The sequence below is a fragment of the Pristiophorus japonicus genome, chromosome 5, assembly GCF_044704955.1.
Source record: "Pristiophorus japonicus isolate sPriJap1 chromosome 5, sPriJap1.hap1, whole genome shotgun sequence".
Classification (NCBI taxonomy): domain Eukaryota; kingdom Metazoa; phylum Chordata; class Chondrichthyes; family Pristiophoridae; genus Pristiophorus; species Pristiophorus japonicus.
In genome coordinates this window covers 294,155,534-294,169,689 of record NC_091981.1, presented here as the reverse complement: position 1 = coordinate 294,169,689, position 14,156 = coordinate 294,155,534, and the positions used below count along the sequence as shown (strand labels likewise).

Here is a 14,156-nt window from a genome sequence, read left to right as displayed (position 1 = left end):
TTGCTGTGCTGTACAATCTATGGGGCTAGATTTTACACTTTTGTGCAGATCGCCCAAAAATGGGCCGTATTTCCGGCGTGGGCGCTAAAAATGGGTTTTCAGATCGCCGGCTTGTTGCCCATTCTCAAAGCCCCTAGTCTTCATTTTTGAAATTGGGCGTTACTGCGAGCGATATGAAATGGGCATTAGTGTTAAATCTCTCTGACCTTCTGCCGTTAAGTGTCGCCGACCTTAGCAACAGCATGGCAACGCTCGATTCCCATGATTCAGGAGGCCAAGGGTCATCATGACATGTGCAGAAGAGGAGACAGAGAGAGAGGGAGCTGAGAGGGACTGATAGCATGTGTGGGTATAGTGTGGCTGCTTTGAGAGGAAGGAGGGAGATTTAGAGCTTTAGAGCAAATAGGAAAACAAAAATTAGCTGTTACCAGCCAGATATTTGCCCAAATTTGGCCTAAAATGGAGGGAGAGGAGGAGGCATCACAGCACGCTGTGGAGACTGACACTGGTGAGAGCAGTGAACTGGGAGAGGAGCACATTGGAGGGTGCAAAAGAGCGAGGAGGTTCTTGGACGAGGTAAATGCCTCCCTCCTGCAGGAGGTTGAGTTACGCTGGGGTGATTTGACCCAGGGAGGGCGTGGGAAGCCCACCCCAAAGGCTTACCAGAAGATATGGGCCGAGATAGCAGAGGTGGTCTCGTCGGCGACCAACGAAGTGCGTAATGGCAACCAATGCCGCAAACAATGAAACGACCTTGTGGGATCTGCAACAGTAAGTATTACATTTATTTACATGTACTTATGTATTTATATAATTTGATTTGTAACTGTCATGAGTGACTATCAGTAGATGTGAGGTTTTTCACTTTTACCGGGAATGTTGTAGTCAAAGCCTGCGTTCATACTGAAACTCTTTAGGTAAAGAATGATAATTATCATAATAATCATGATTACATCTGTCGGTTAAGTGTTGTATCAGGCTCTGTGACAGTACCTACCAATGATATCACGCAATGATCTCATGCCATAGAAACATAGAAAATAGATGCAGGAGCAGGCCATTCGGCCCTTCGAGCCTGCACCTCCATTCAATATGATCATAGCTGATCATGCAACCTCAGTACCCCACCCCTGCCTTCTCTCCATACCCCCTGATCCCTTTAGCCGTAAGGGCCACATCTAACTCCCTTTTGAATATGTCCAACGAACTGGACTCAACAACTTTCTGTGGTAGAGAATTCCACACGTTCACAACTCTCTGGGTGAAAAAGTTTCTCCTCATCTCGGTCCTGTATGGCTTACCCCTTATCCTTAGACTGTGACCCCTGGTTCTGGACTTCCCCAACATCTGGAACATTCTTCCTGCATCTAACCTGTCCAGTCCTGTCAGAATTTTATAAGTTTCTATGAGATCCCCTCTCATTCTTCTAAATTCCAGTGAGTGTAAGTCCTGCCATCCCGGGAATCAGTCTGGTGAACCTTCGCTGCACTCCCTCAATAGTAAGAACGTCCTTCCTCAGATTAGGAGACTAAAACTGCACACAATACTCAAGGTGTGGTCTCACCAAGGCCCTGTACAACTGCAGTAAGACCTCCCTGCTCCTATACTCAAATCCTCGCACTATGAAGGCCAGCATGCCATTTGCTTTCTTTACTGCCTGCTGTACCTGCATGCCTACCTTCAATGACGGATGTACCATGACACCCGGGTCTAGTTGCATCTCTTCTTTTAATAATCTGTCACCATTCAGATAATAATCTGCCTTCCTGTTTTTGCCACCAAAGTGGATAACCTCACATTTATTCACATTATACAGCATCTGCCATGTATTTTCCCATTGACCTAATCTGTCCAAGTCCCTCTGCAGCCTCTTTGCATCCCCCTCACAGCTCGCACTGCCACCCAGCTTAGTGTCATCTGCAAACTTGGAGATATTACACTCACTTCCTTCATCTAAATCATTAATGTATATTGTAAATACCTGGGGTCCCAGCACTGAACCCTGTGGCACCCCACTAGTCACTGCCTGCCATTCTGAAAAGGACCCGTTTATTCCGACTCTCTGCTTCCTGTCTGCCAACCAGTTCTCTATCCACTAGAGTATATTACCCCTAATACAATGTGCTTTGATTTTGCACACCAATCTCTTGTGTGGGACCTTGTCAAAAGCCTTTTGAAAGTCCAAATACACCGCAGCCACTGGTTCTCCCTTATCCACTTTACTAGTTACATCCTCAAAAAACTCTGGAAGATTTGTCAAGCCTGATTTCCCTTTCATAAATCCATGCTGACTTGGACCAATCCTGTCACTGCTTTCTAAATGCGCTGCTATTACATCTTTAATAATTGATTCCAGCATTTTTCCCACCACCGATGTCAGGCTAACCGGTCGAAAACTCCCTGTTTTCTCTCTCCCTCATTTTTTAAAAAGTGGGGTTACATTAGCTACCCTCTAATCCATAGGAACTGAACCAGAATCCATGGAATGTTGGAAAATGACCACGAATGCATTAACTATTTCTCGGGCCACATGTCGTCCTGTCACCTTTTACAGAAGAAGCTATCGACGATGAGGTCCCTGCAGAGGTGAACGGCTGGAGGGGGCCACCAGTCCCCAGCGACATCACTGAGATGGAGGAGCAAGTGCTCGTATTCGTGGGGAAGCACACCCGGACAGCCATTTATGCATCTGCGGACCTGAAGTGATGCCACGTTAGTAAAGCTTACACCATTGCGTGATGTAAAGTCAATAGATGCCACACCCACTCATATCCGAACAATCATATATGCTAGATGATTTCTAAAATTGTCATAGAAATAATGATGGCCGAATGAAAATCATTGCAATGCACAATGTGCTGATGGTCATGAAATATGATGTCTGTGATGATTTTGATAGCGGTGGTGCTTTTGTCATGCATATGCTGTGTGTAGCGCTGGGATCACCTTGTGACCCAAGCACCCCCTTCTCCTCTAATAACCTCATTTGTGTTTTGCAGCTCAGCCAGCAGCACAGCCCCAGGCAAGACCACAGAGGCCAGAAGATGGGGGCGCTGGGCGCTGATTCTACATCTGCTGAGGAGCTCCGATTTTCGCCCGTCAATCCGCTGGGTCGTTTCTCTACGGATGAGAGAGTGGACTTCGAAGAACCTGCATCGCCACGCTCCAGAAGCCATTCCACCCCAAGGCCATCTAGTGCTCCTCCGGTCATTCCCACCTCCACTCTGGAGGTACCGGCCCCAAGCACTTTGCCACAGAGTACCCCATTTGTCCCCAGGACGGCGCCGACCCCACGGAGGTTTCGTGGATACAGCAGGTCTGGTCCACAAGCTTGACATGAGAGTGGAGAGATGATACAGTTGTCCAGGAGGACTGTAGACATTGGTGACCAAATCCTCGATGCATTGGGGGTCATATCCCGACAGCTGGTCACCATGACTGAGTACATTCCACGGATAGCGGAGGCCCTGGAGGCGATAGCCAGGAACACTGCTGGCACAGGCCTCCCAGTGGTCCCAGAGCGCGGCACTCCACCCCAGGTTCCGCACCACCACTGCGAACGACAGATAAGAGGCAGGGTCAAGAGTCCTGCTTCTGGATCAGAGAATGTTCCCCCCTCGGCACCCCTGCTCCCGTACCCGTGCAACAACCTCATCTGACTTCATCCCCCCCAATGAGGCACCGTCTGAGGAGCTCTTCGACCAAGAGGCGTGGAACGAGGAGGGGAAGGGGTAGAGATGGGAAGAAGGGGAAGGGAGAAGGAAAGTGAGGTGCATGTCCGCAGGTGATGGCTGTGTTATATTTCCATCTGGGTGTATGCAATTTGTTGTAATGTATGGGGGGAGGGGGCCACCCTCCTGCTTTGCCTTTGTATTCTGTGTTGCTGGACATGTTGACCATTTGATTGATGTCAACGGTGGAAAAAGTGGGGTGTGGGTGGGGTGTTTTTGCCCGTGATACTTATGATTTCAGACCAATGTTGGTATAAACATTTTTTTATTGAATATAACCTTGTTGCGCATTGTCTCAGATAGCTGGACCGTTACACACTGGTGATTCCTTAACATGAAAGAGTTAAATAAAACTTAACTTCAATCAACGTAAACTTTAACTGGCACCAAGGTGGTGGCCACCATTGAGGCCTGAGCTGCACACACACAGCAGTGTATCAGCGTTGTCACTCACAGCAACATTCTTTCAGGCAAATCATTCAGATATCAGCTCCTGATGTAGCTATGTAGTCACCACGGGCCCTTTCCTGCGGTCTGGAGGGGGACGTGGGCATGGTTGCATAGCCAGCCTGATTGTCTGGCCCTAGGTCAGCATCCAGCCCCTTGTCCTCCTCTTCCTCTCTCTCCTGAGGTGGAGCATCAGTCCCTTCTGGCAATTCTTGGCCCCCCTGATAGCCAAATTGTGGAGCATGGAGCACACGACCACAAATTTAGCTACTTGCTCAGGGTTGCATTGCAACATAGACACATAGAAAATTCGGCCCTTCGAGCTTGCACCATCATTCAATAAGGTCATGGCGGATCAGTCCCTCAGTACCCCTTTCCCGCTTTCTCTCCATACCCCTTGATCCCTTTAGCTGTGAGGGCCATATCTAACTCCCTCTTGAATATATCCAATGAACTGGCATCAACAACTCTCTGCGGCAGGGAATTCCACAGGTTAACAACTCTCTGAGTGAAGAAGCTTCTCCTCATCTCAGTCCTAAATGGCCTACCCCTTATCCTTAGACTGTGTCCCCTGGTTCTGGACTTCCCCAACATCGGGAACATTCATCCCACATCTAACTTGTCCATCAGAATCTTATACGTTTCTATGAGATCCCCTCTCATCCTTCTAAACTCCAGTGTATAAAGGCCCAGTTGATCCAGTCTCTCCTCATATGTCAGCCCAGCCATCCCTGGAATCAGTCTGGTGAATCTTTGCTGCACTCCCTCAATAGCAAGAACGTCCTTCCTCAGATTAGGAGACCAAAACTGAACACAATATTCCAAGTGAGGGCATTGTAGCTCCCCTCCTGAGTGGTCCAGGCATCTGAAGCACTGCTTAAGCAGTTATTGTTTTCTGGACCACATTGTGTGTGTCTCTGTGGCTCTGGTTGCATCGCTTCTCGGCCTCGGTTTGGGTGTCACGTAGAGGGCTCATCAGCCAGGTGGCGAGGCCATATCAGTTGTCACCAAGCATCCAGCATTGTCCTTGTGGCTGACTCTTAAACATGTCAGAGACAGCGCTTTCACGCAGGATGCGAGCCTCATCAAAGCTGCCCAGACATTTGGCATTCATTGGCATTATGATCTGGTTGTGGTCGACAACTAGTTAGGCCTTAAGGGAGTGAAATCCTTTTCTGTTTCAAAAAAGCTCTGGGTCCTGACGCATGGCGATGTGAGTGCACTGTATTGCTCCCTGCACCCTGGGGAACTTAGCAATGCGGTAGAATGCTCCAGCCCTGTCAGTCTGAGCCTCCGTGGTCATGGGGAAGCTGATAAAGTCCATCCTACGCGTGTAAAGGACCTCTGTGACCTGTCTAATGCAGCGATGGGTGGCATGGTGAGACAGAGGGCAAATCTCGACCGCGGAGGCCCGAAAGGAACCGGGTGCATAGAAAGACAGTGCCGTGACCTTGACCTCGACCGACACTGATGTCCTGATGGCACTGATGAGCTCGCATATTTCATTGATCACCACCTTGTGGAAGCGCAGTCTCCGAAGGCAGGTGTGTTCAGACACGTCTTTTCCCTGTACATGCAGGGTGTGTATGGTCAGGAGCTCCTCCTCAGTCTTGCACGTCTTAAATTTGGCACATAATGATGTGCATCAGACATTGAGCCATTTGCACTCTGCAGCATCTGCTTATTAATCGATGCAGGCTGAGAAATGGCTGGCCCCATTGCAATGAAAGTATAATAGCAATTGATCAGAAGCAATCATTTCATCACTAAAATACAGCTAGAGTAAACCTCCAATAGTCCAGAGTCTGAAAATATGTCTGTTGAGATGGTCACTTCACCTGAGAAGATCTCCACAGTCAATCCATACTCCCCCGAAGTTGAAGCAGCCTTTTGAATGAAGTGACCTGCGATTTTAAAAATGGCGCCCAAGCCGCTGTGATTCATTCAGAACAGTTCCACTTTTTCTGAGCGTTTTTTTGGGCGAGCGAAATTGTGGGCGAGATGGTGAAAGTGATGCTGCGCTATCTCCTTGGCGTTAGTTTCGGCAAATGTGATTTTTACGACCAGAAAAAAGTGAATCTCAGCGTTAATTACGTGCAGAAACTAACGCTGGGTGATATTATGGGCATTGATTTTGCCCATTCTGATGATTCCGCCCCAGAAAAGTGGACGGGCGGTATTATTTTTTCCCGGCGTTATGCACATGGGGAAAGTAATGCTCAGCGATAAGTGTCCAAAAAATGGGCGTCAATTTTCATTTTGTGGCTAAATGGGCGCTATCTGGGTGTTATACATCATTTCAGCGGTAAAATGGACATTAAGTGGGTGTTATGCATGCAAAAAATGTGGAAAATCTAGTCCTATGTCATTCAAATGTAATGAGAGTTAATGGGAAGGAATTTGGGATGTTGGATTTTGAAAAATAATCTTGCTTCTATTATTAATCAGCGTGTTTCGCCAGGCGCGAATGAGCCATAGTTATCCCTGGTCCCATGTGTGGTCCCTGGTCTGCAATGAGTTGATATCAGGTTGCTGCAGTTGGCCTCATTTATGTATTGTTGGCGAGAGGAAAGTAGGTTTTTGTTTTAATTCATTGTCGGGATGTGGGCATCGCTAGCAAGGCTGGCATTCATTGCCCTTCCCTAGTTGCCCTTGAGAAGATGATGGTGAGCCGCCTCCTCAAGAGGTGCCGATCAAGCGGATTGCTTAGTCCTGGATGTTGTCGAGCTTCTTGAGTGATTTTGGAGCTGCAGTCATGTGAACATTGCGATCTAAGTGCTAGTTGTTGTAAAATGTGACGTGTACTTGTTGCAAAGATTTGTCATAAAAAATATTTCTATACTATAACACTTATCACTACTATTAGTAGACCAGTGAGTCTCTTCCCACCTGGGTCACAATTTTGTTGGATGAAATGGTAAGACCTAAATGCTGGATTGGATGAGGGTGGATAAGGAGATTTCTGCCCGGAGTGGGTTGAGAATTTGGGGCAGAACCTACTTGAATTGGAATCCTGCCCATGCAAAGTCTCACCTTAAATTCCTGTGAAGATGTGCAAGTGAGCCTGCTGCATATCCCGCACCATCCTTCCCCCCCCCCCCATCCTCCTCCTCCCCACTGCGAGGAGACATGTCGGAAAGTTCCCAGACTTGCCCGGGAATTCTGCTTGGTACGAGCAACCCAGTTTATGAACGTTCTCTTTTCAAGGTGAATTTGTGGATTAAAACTCTCAACTCAGGAACCATTACAGAAAGCTGGTCAGGTGGAGCCCTTGGGAGAGCTAATGGATTTTACCTGTCCAGGATTATCTAACGGCAGCATTATAACAAACAGAAATAGCACTTGAGAAGGAAGCGGGATAGAGTTATAGAGGCATTAATAGCACTGTTTGATTTTCCTTGAGGGAAGAACGCATTCTTCCTTAAAGTAGTGGCAGGCTCAATAGCTTATGGAGAGGGAGTCCACAGTAGGGTAATGAGACACAAGGGTTAGATTGTTAATTTGCCTGCTGGGCATAAAGCTAACGTTTTCTGTTGTAGAAACCACTCGACTTTTATTTCTATAATGGGTGGCCCAATCCACAACACCAGTTGTGCATCCAGGCATCAAGTAGAAAATCAACCCATAGACTCTGGATGGAATTGGGTGATTTTTTTTTCTTGCTCTCAGTTTTATTATGTTCTGTTGTCATCTATTGACATGCAGTTATTGTAATGAGAGATTTCTTTTTTTTTTAGCATCACAGAAAGGCTTTCATGAAGGACCCCATGGCTACACGATCGATGGCAAACAATATATTCTTCCTCTAGACGGAAGTCATTTATCAGACGAGGTCATCGCAAGGAACAGGCAGAGTACTGATATTTCTTACAATTTATAAAGCCACTTAAAATTCAAATAGAATGCGAGTGAATGGAAAGACGAGAGTTTCTTAAAAAAAATCTTGCTCCCTCAATTAGTCAGCAAGTTTGTCTGCGTACAACTGAGCCAGAGTGGTTACTACTTGGTGTCTGAGCTTCAGAAGGGTTTGGTACAATTGGCCCCAACTGCCCTTGGATTTGAGAGATATAGAAAATGTGGTTGATTTTGGTCTCCCTGCGTATAACTGGCACGATGGGGGGGCAGGGGAGAAGTGGGTGGAGGTAGGGTTGAGGCAACAGCAATGATCGCCTGATGGAAACAGCAGGATGACAGGTCCTATATAACACCTCACCTCTCATTTTCATGCAACAGACAAGCTGCCAGCACAAAACAGATGTCCCATAGAGAGCTCACTGCAGCAGCTTAATGGGCAGTTTTTATTTCTGTGGCTAAAGCAACGAAGCAATCATATGAAAAGAAGTCTGGGAGCAAGAATGCAGGTCCCCCTCCCCCAATGTTTTCAGCTGTAGAGATGCTGGTTAAGAAGGCTGAGAAGAGGGCGGTCCTCTTCGCCTGGGTTGGCCAGTCAGTGGATCGGCATTGTTAATGATGTGCAATGTGTAAATGTGAACAACATAATAGAGCGCAGAAAGAATTCAAATATCTCACCTCAAATTGGTTGCATTCCTCTTTTGTTGTAATCAGTCCTGCGGGATCCCACCTTTGTCATTGAACAATTAACCCTTCTCTTCTGTACATAGCTATCAGGGAAGAAGACTTCACTGTCATCTCTGTCCTGCACCTTCCGAGCTGATACCACCCCTCAAAATGACTTCTCTCTCTTGGCATTATCTGCTGGCACTCCTGTCATCACGTTATACACACACGAGGGAGATTTTACTTAGCGAGATTACCATAGTTTGCTCAATGATAGACCTTGCCCAAGGCACGGATTCATCTACTTCCCACTCTTCTTGCAGGAAAAGTTTTCACACAATAGGAAGTGTGGAGATCCTACCATTTTTCAAACCCATCTGCGGGAAGGGCACACAGCAGTAAGGATTGGAGAACGTTGGGCCTGTCACAGCAGGCTTTGTTGCCATCTTGCTTTCTACATGTCTCTTTCAATTACACACTCATTAACCTCTTACTCACGTCACCTTGGTGTGGCACAGTGATCTGGCAAGTGTTTGCTATCAAAACTAGATCCTAAGCGGATTCACCAGAATAATGCCAGGACCCTTGACTTGTCTTATGAAGATAGGTTGAGTAGGTTGGAACTATACTCATTGAGGTTCAGAAGAATAAGAGGTGATCTTATTGAAACATATAAGTCAATGAGAGGACTGGATAAGCGTAGAGGATATTTCCACATAGGGGAAACTAAAACTAGGGGGCATAGTCTCAGAATAAGGGGCCGCCCATTTAACACTGAGATGAGGAGGAATTTCTTCTCTCAGAGGTTTGTAAATCTGTGGCATTCTCTGCCGCAGAGATCCGTGGAGGCTGGGTCATTGAATATATTTTAAGGTGGAGGTGGACAGATCTTTAAGCGATAATGGAGTAAAGGGTTATGGGGAGCGGGCAGGGAAGTGGAACTGAGTCTATGATCAGATCAGCCATGATCTTATTAAATGGTGGAGCAGGCTCGAGGGGTCAAATGGCTTACTCCTGCTCTATTTCTTGTGTTCTTATGTTCTTGTGGGTATGCAGACGACGCTTGTGTCTGCGCACACTCGGAGGCAAAACTCCAAGACATCGTCAACACCTTCACCAAGGTGTACGAGATGTTATGCTAAACATTGTAAGACAAACGTCCTCTACCAAACTGACCCCACCACACAGCACTGATCCCTGATTATCAACATCCACGATGAGGCCTTGGACAACGTGGACCATTTTCCATACCTCGGAAGCCTACTGTCAGCAAGAGCAGACATCGACAACGAGGTCCAACACCGCCTTCAGTGGGCCAGCGCAGACTTCGGTAGCTTGAGGATGAAGATCAGGACCTCAAATCCGGCATCAAGCTACAGGGCAGTAGTGATACCCGCCCTCCTATATGGCTCATAGAAGTGAACCATATACAGCAGACGTATTCAAGAGGGAGTTAGGTATGGCCCTTACGGCAAAAGGGATCAAGGGGTATGGAGAGAAAGCAGGGAAGGGGTACTGAGGTGATGATCAGCCATGATCATATTGAATGGTGGTGCAGGCTCGAAGGGCTGAATGGCCTACTCTTGCACCTATTTTCTATGTTTCTATGTTTCTATGACACCTGAAAATGCTGGAGAAGTACCACCAGTGCTGCCTCCGCAAGATCCTGCAAATCCATTGGCAGGATAGATGCACCAACTTCAGTGTTCTCGCTCAGGCCAACATCCCCAGCATCGAAGCATTGACCATGCTCGATCAGCTCTGTTGGGCACGTCACATCATTCGCATGCCCGACACAAGACTCCCAAAGCAAGCGCTCTACGCAGAGCTTCGACACGGCAAGCGAGCCCCAGGTGGGCAGAGGAAATGCTTCAAGTACACCCTGAAAGCCTCCTTTATAAAGAGAAACATCCTCATCGACACCTGGGAATCCCTGACCCACGACTGCCCAAAGTGGAGGAAGAGCATCTGGGAGGGCGTTGAGCACCTCGAGTCCCATAGCCAAAAACAAGCAGAAACCAAGCGTAGACAGCGGAAGGAGCGTGCGTCAACCCAGGCTCCCTACCCACCCTTTTCTTCAACCGCTGTCTGCCTCACCTGTGACAGAGACTGTAGGTCCCACATTGGACTCCTCAGTCACCTGAGAACTCACTTTTAGAGTGGAAGCAAGTCAGCCTCGACTCCGAGGACTGCCTATGATGGATGATGATGATTTGAAATGCCAAATGGTTAAATATTACAAGGTGTAATGTGTAGAAAGGTATATAGGAGGGAAAGAGTTGCAAAGGAACCTTGGCATTCTAATAAATGGGTTGTACCAATTCGGTCTTAATCTGGTTACATTTCTAGAAATGAATGGGTTGTACCAATTCGGTCTTAATCTGGTTACATTTCAAGAAATGAATCTGTTAATAGCTACTGACTCAATAAAATTGACCAATGAAACTGACTATTAAAATGGACAGATGACCAGTGAAAATGACCAATGAAATTAACTGATGAAACTAATTAGCGGGGTTTGACATCCTGAAAGATGTTGAAATGATGCTGTTAGCGGAAGGGGAAATGCCTTTGGTGAGACCACCAGCTATTGTGATTTGGGAGAGTCAGAAACAGTGTTATGAAAATAAAATTGTTTTAGCTTATCAATATTTTTGTTGCCAGTAAACAATGAATTGCAGCCCTCAGTGACTAATATCAGTTTTTATATCAGTGCGTGGTATTTTCACTTCTCTGAACATGCAAGGTTCAAAATGAATGCTTCTATTTTCAGCGGTCATCCCACTTCCACAGAGAACGAGTGACAGATTTGACGTCCAGTGGGCACCAGCAAAGAGGAAATTCAAATGTAAGTTGCAGAGACCCGATTGGCCGAATGGCCTTCTTCTGTGCTGTGTGATTCTAAGTTCTGCTGTGATAGGGTAGTTTGGGTTGGTTTTTGGGAAGGTTTTGGTTGTGGGGCTGGTGGCGGGAGTGGGGGGGTGGCAAGATGGTGAGGAGGCAGGGTGATACATAGAACTCGTCTGGTGGGGAAATTCAGAACAAGAAGACATAGGGGGCGAAATTGGGTAGCGCCGTGCTTGGGGTGCTAAGTTTTATCCGTTTGATCATTTAACACCCAGTGAGATGGGCTGCAAAAATGTGGGAAATTGGACACTTTTCCCTTAAAAATGCAGCGAGGCGGTATCTGAGGCGCTAATGGCCTCAGTGGGGCGCTGCAGGTCTGCTATTACCAGTGCAGCACCCAATTTCAGCTGACTTTCATTCAGTGGTAATCAGCCTGCTGTTCATTCCAGTTCTTAAAGGGGATGTCGTTTCAGGCAGCACCTGTTCATTTTCATCATTTCTGGAGTTGACTGAGAGCTGCAAGGAAGGTCCGCGGTGGCTGCTTCATGACCTCAGGCAAGGGCCACTCGGTTCAGTGACCTGGCATTGGTGTGGGCAGTGGAGAGGAGGGAGGCACTGTTCCCTCCAGCTGGGAGAAGGCCAACTCCACTGGGTTTCAGGGCACGTGGGCAGAGCTGGCTGAGGAGGTGTCGGTCGGCCAGCACTGTGGTGGATAGAAGCCATATACAGTGCCGCTCGAAATTCAACAACCTCACTCGGGTGGTCAAGGTGAGTACATGCTTCCACAACTCTTAGATACCAGCCTCTGAGCCTCTGTCTGTGCACACTCTGCAACCCAGCACTTAACCCATCAGGCAACCACCAACCATCTGTACCTACTCACAGCCACAGCCTCATTTCACGCGTTGCCTACATTCACAGCTATTTAACCATGGAAGGCATATCTTCTGCATACATAAGTGGACTCTTACTCACACAGGTTCCTTTCTTTTGTAGGTTCAGATGGCAGACAACAGGTGCAACAGCAACAGACTGGAGGGTGAACTGCAGTAACTTTTGGAGCTGGAGGAGCGAGTGCTGCAGCTCACTGGCCCACAGGTGGTGGGCCCAATGACCGGCAGATACATCGAGTCCACTGCGGGCAACAATTGTATCCTTATCCCCTCTTCTCATCCCACTTCCCCATTAAACCAGAAGGCTTTATCTCATTCCAGCTCCTCAATCTGTCTGCCTTCCTTTTTCCATTCTTTCCCCCCTGCCCTCACCTTAACCCAACTCTTGTGCCAGTTATGCTTTTAAATAATCAGCCAGCAGATGGGCAGCCTGTGCCTGTGCCTCCTCAACCCAGTCACAAGGATGAAGAGGGGAACGAGGATGAAGAGGGGGACGAGGATGAAGAGGGGAGGGGGAGGAGGAGGAGGAGGAGGAGAAGGAGCATCACTGCTTCTCTCACCCACAGGCGCCAACTCAGATACTGGCACTACATGGTCCTTAGAGGTTAGTTTAAGTCAGGGGTCTGCACTGGGTGATGCACCGGGGCCAATTGGGCTGCAGCACGGTCAAGGAGAAAGGGAAGCTGGGGAGCCACTTCCCCAGAGGGAGAGTTCACACTCGAGTTCTGCTGCACAAGACTCAGATAAGGACCTCGATGGGTGATTACCATGCATTCCGATATGATAGGGACAATGGCAAGGGTGCCCAAGAGCCTGTCGGGAGTGGTAAAGAGTGTGGCAGAGTCTGCCTCCTGCATTGTACACAGCTCTGCGTACACCATGGGCCCCATCATTGCCAGTGTGCAGACGATGGTGGACTCCCATACAGACTGTGCGGATCCAGACTACATTTCATGGGCGCTGTGGCAGCTTCTATTGCAGCACAGGCAGAAGTAACACAATGTCTTACTGCTGCAATAGAGTCAATGGTTGCTCGCATGAATGCTCAGACTGCTTTCATGTAGTCTCAGCCTGGTGCCGCACAAGGTCTTGGTGATGCCATGCAGTATCAGCTGCATGCCATGCAAGCTATGTCTGCTGCCATCGCCGCTGGGTCCACCAATCGACAGGGATCACACAATGTCGCAGCAGCCCAGCAATCTATGCTCTGTCAGATTGGTATGGATGCTGAGGTGCTGCCCTGGGGCAATGGCACTGCGTCATTGGAGCAGAAACCTGCTTTCCTCTCTCAGGATGACAGCATTCCTGATCCTACCCCTGCCACTCCACCATTGCACTTGTCACTCAGCCTGAGGTGGTGTAGTCTGCAGCCGGGCCTTCCAGGCCTAGAGCTGGTCAAGGGTGACCTACAAGGCCATCTGTAAACTCTGGCCCTGACACACAGCAGCCTTCCACCAACGATCCTGCAACCACAGGGGAGATACTGTGGAGGAGTAGTCGAATAGGTGCACAGAAAAGGGGCTATAAGAAAATGCACAAAACTGTTGAATGAATACACAGTTAAATATTTTATTGTTTGCTAAATGATGATTGGAATGTTTAATGTTTGCTGTTGTCTCTCATTTCAGTGTTGGTATGGAAGGGCAAATTGATGTGATGAAATTGATGTGGGGACATCGACAGGAACTGGGACGTGAGATAGAAATCAGTGGAAACGAGC

General features: G+C 47.8%; 1 long non-coding RNA gene across 1 annotated transcript in view; it reads left to right on the top strand.

Moving 5' to 3' along the window:
* Positions 1-12,626, top strand: part of LOC139264030 (uncharacterized) — a 55,039-nt gene extending 42,413 nt beyond the window's left edge. The window contains exons 3-5 of the long non-coding RNA XR_011593282.1: positions 7,916-8,032; positions 11,470-11,544; positions 12,540-12,626. This is a non-coding gene — a long non-coding RNA (uncharacterized lncRNA). The remainder of the gene's footprint in view (positions 1-7,915; positions 8,033-11,469; positions 11,545-12,539) is intronic.
* Positions 12,627-14,156: the final 1,530 nt, after the last annotated feature.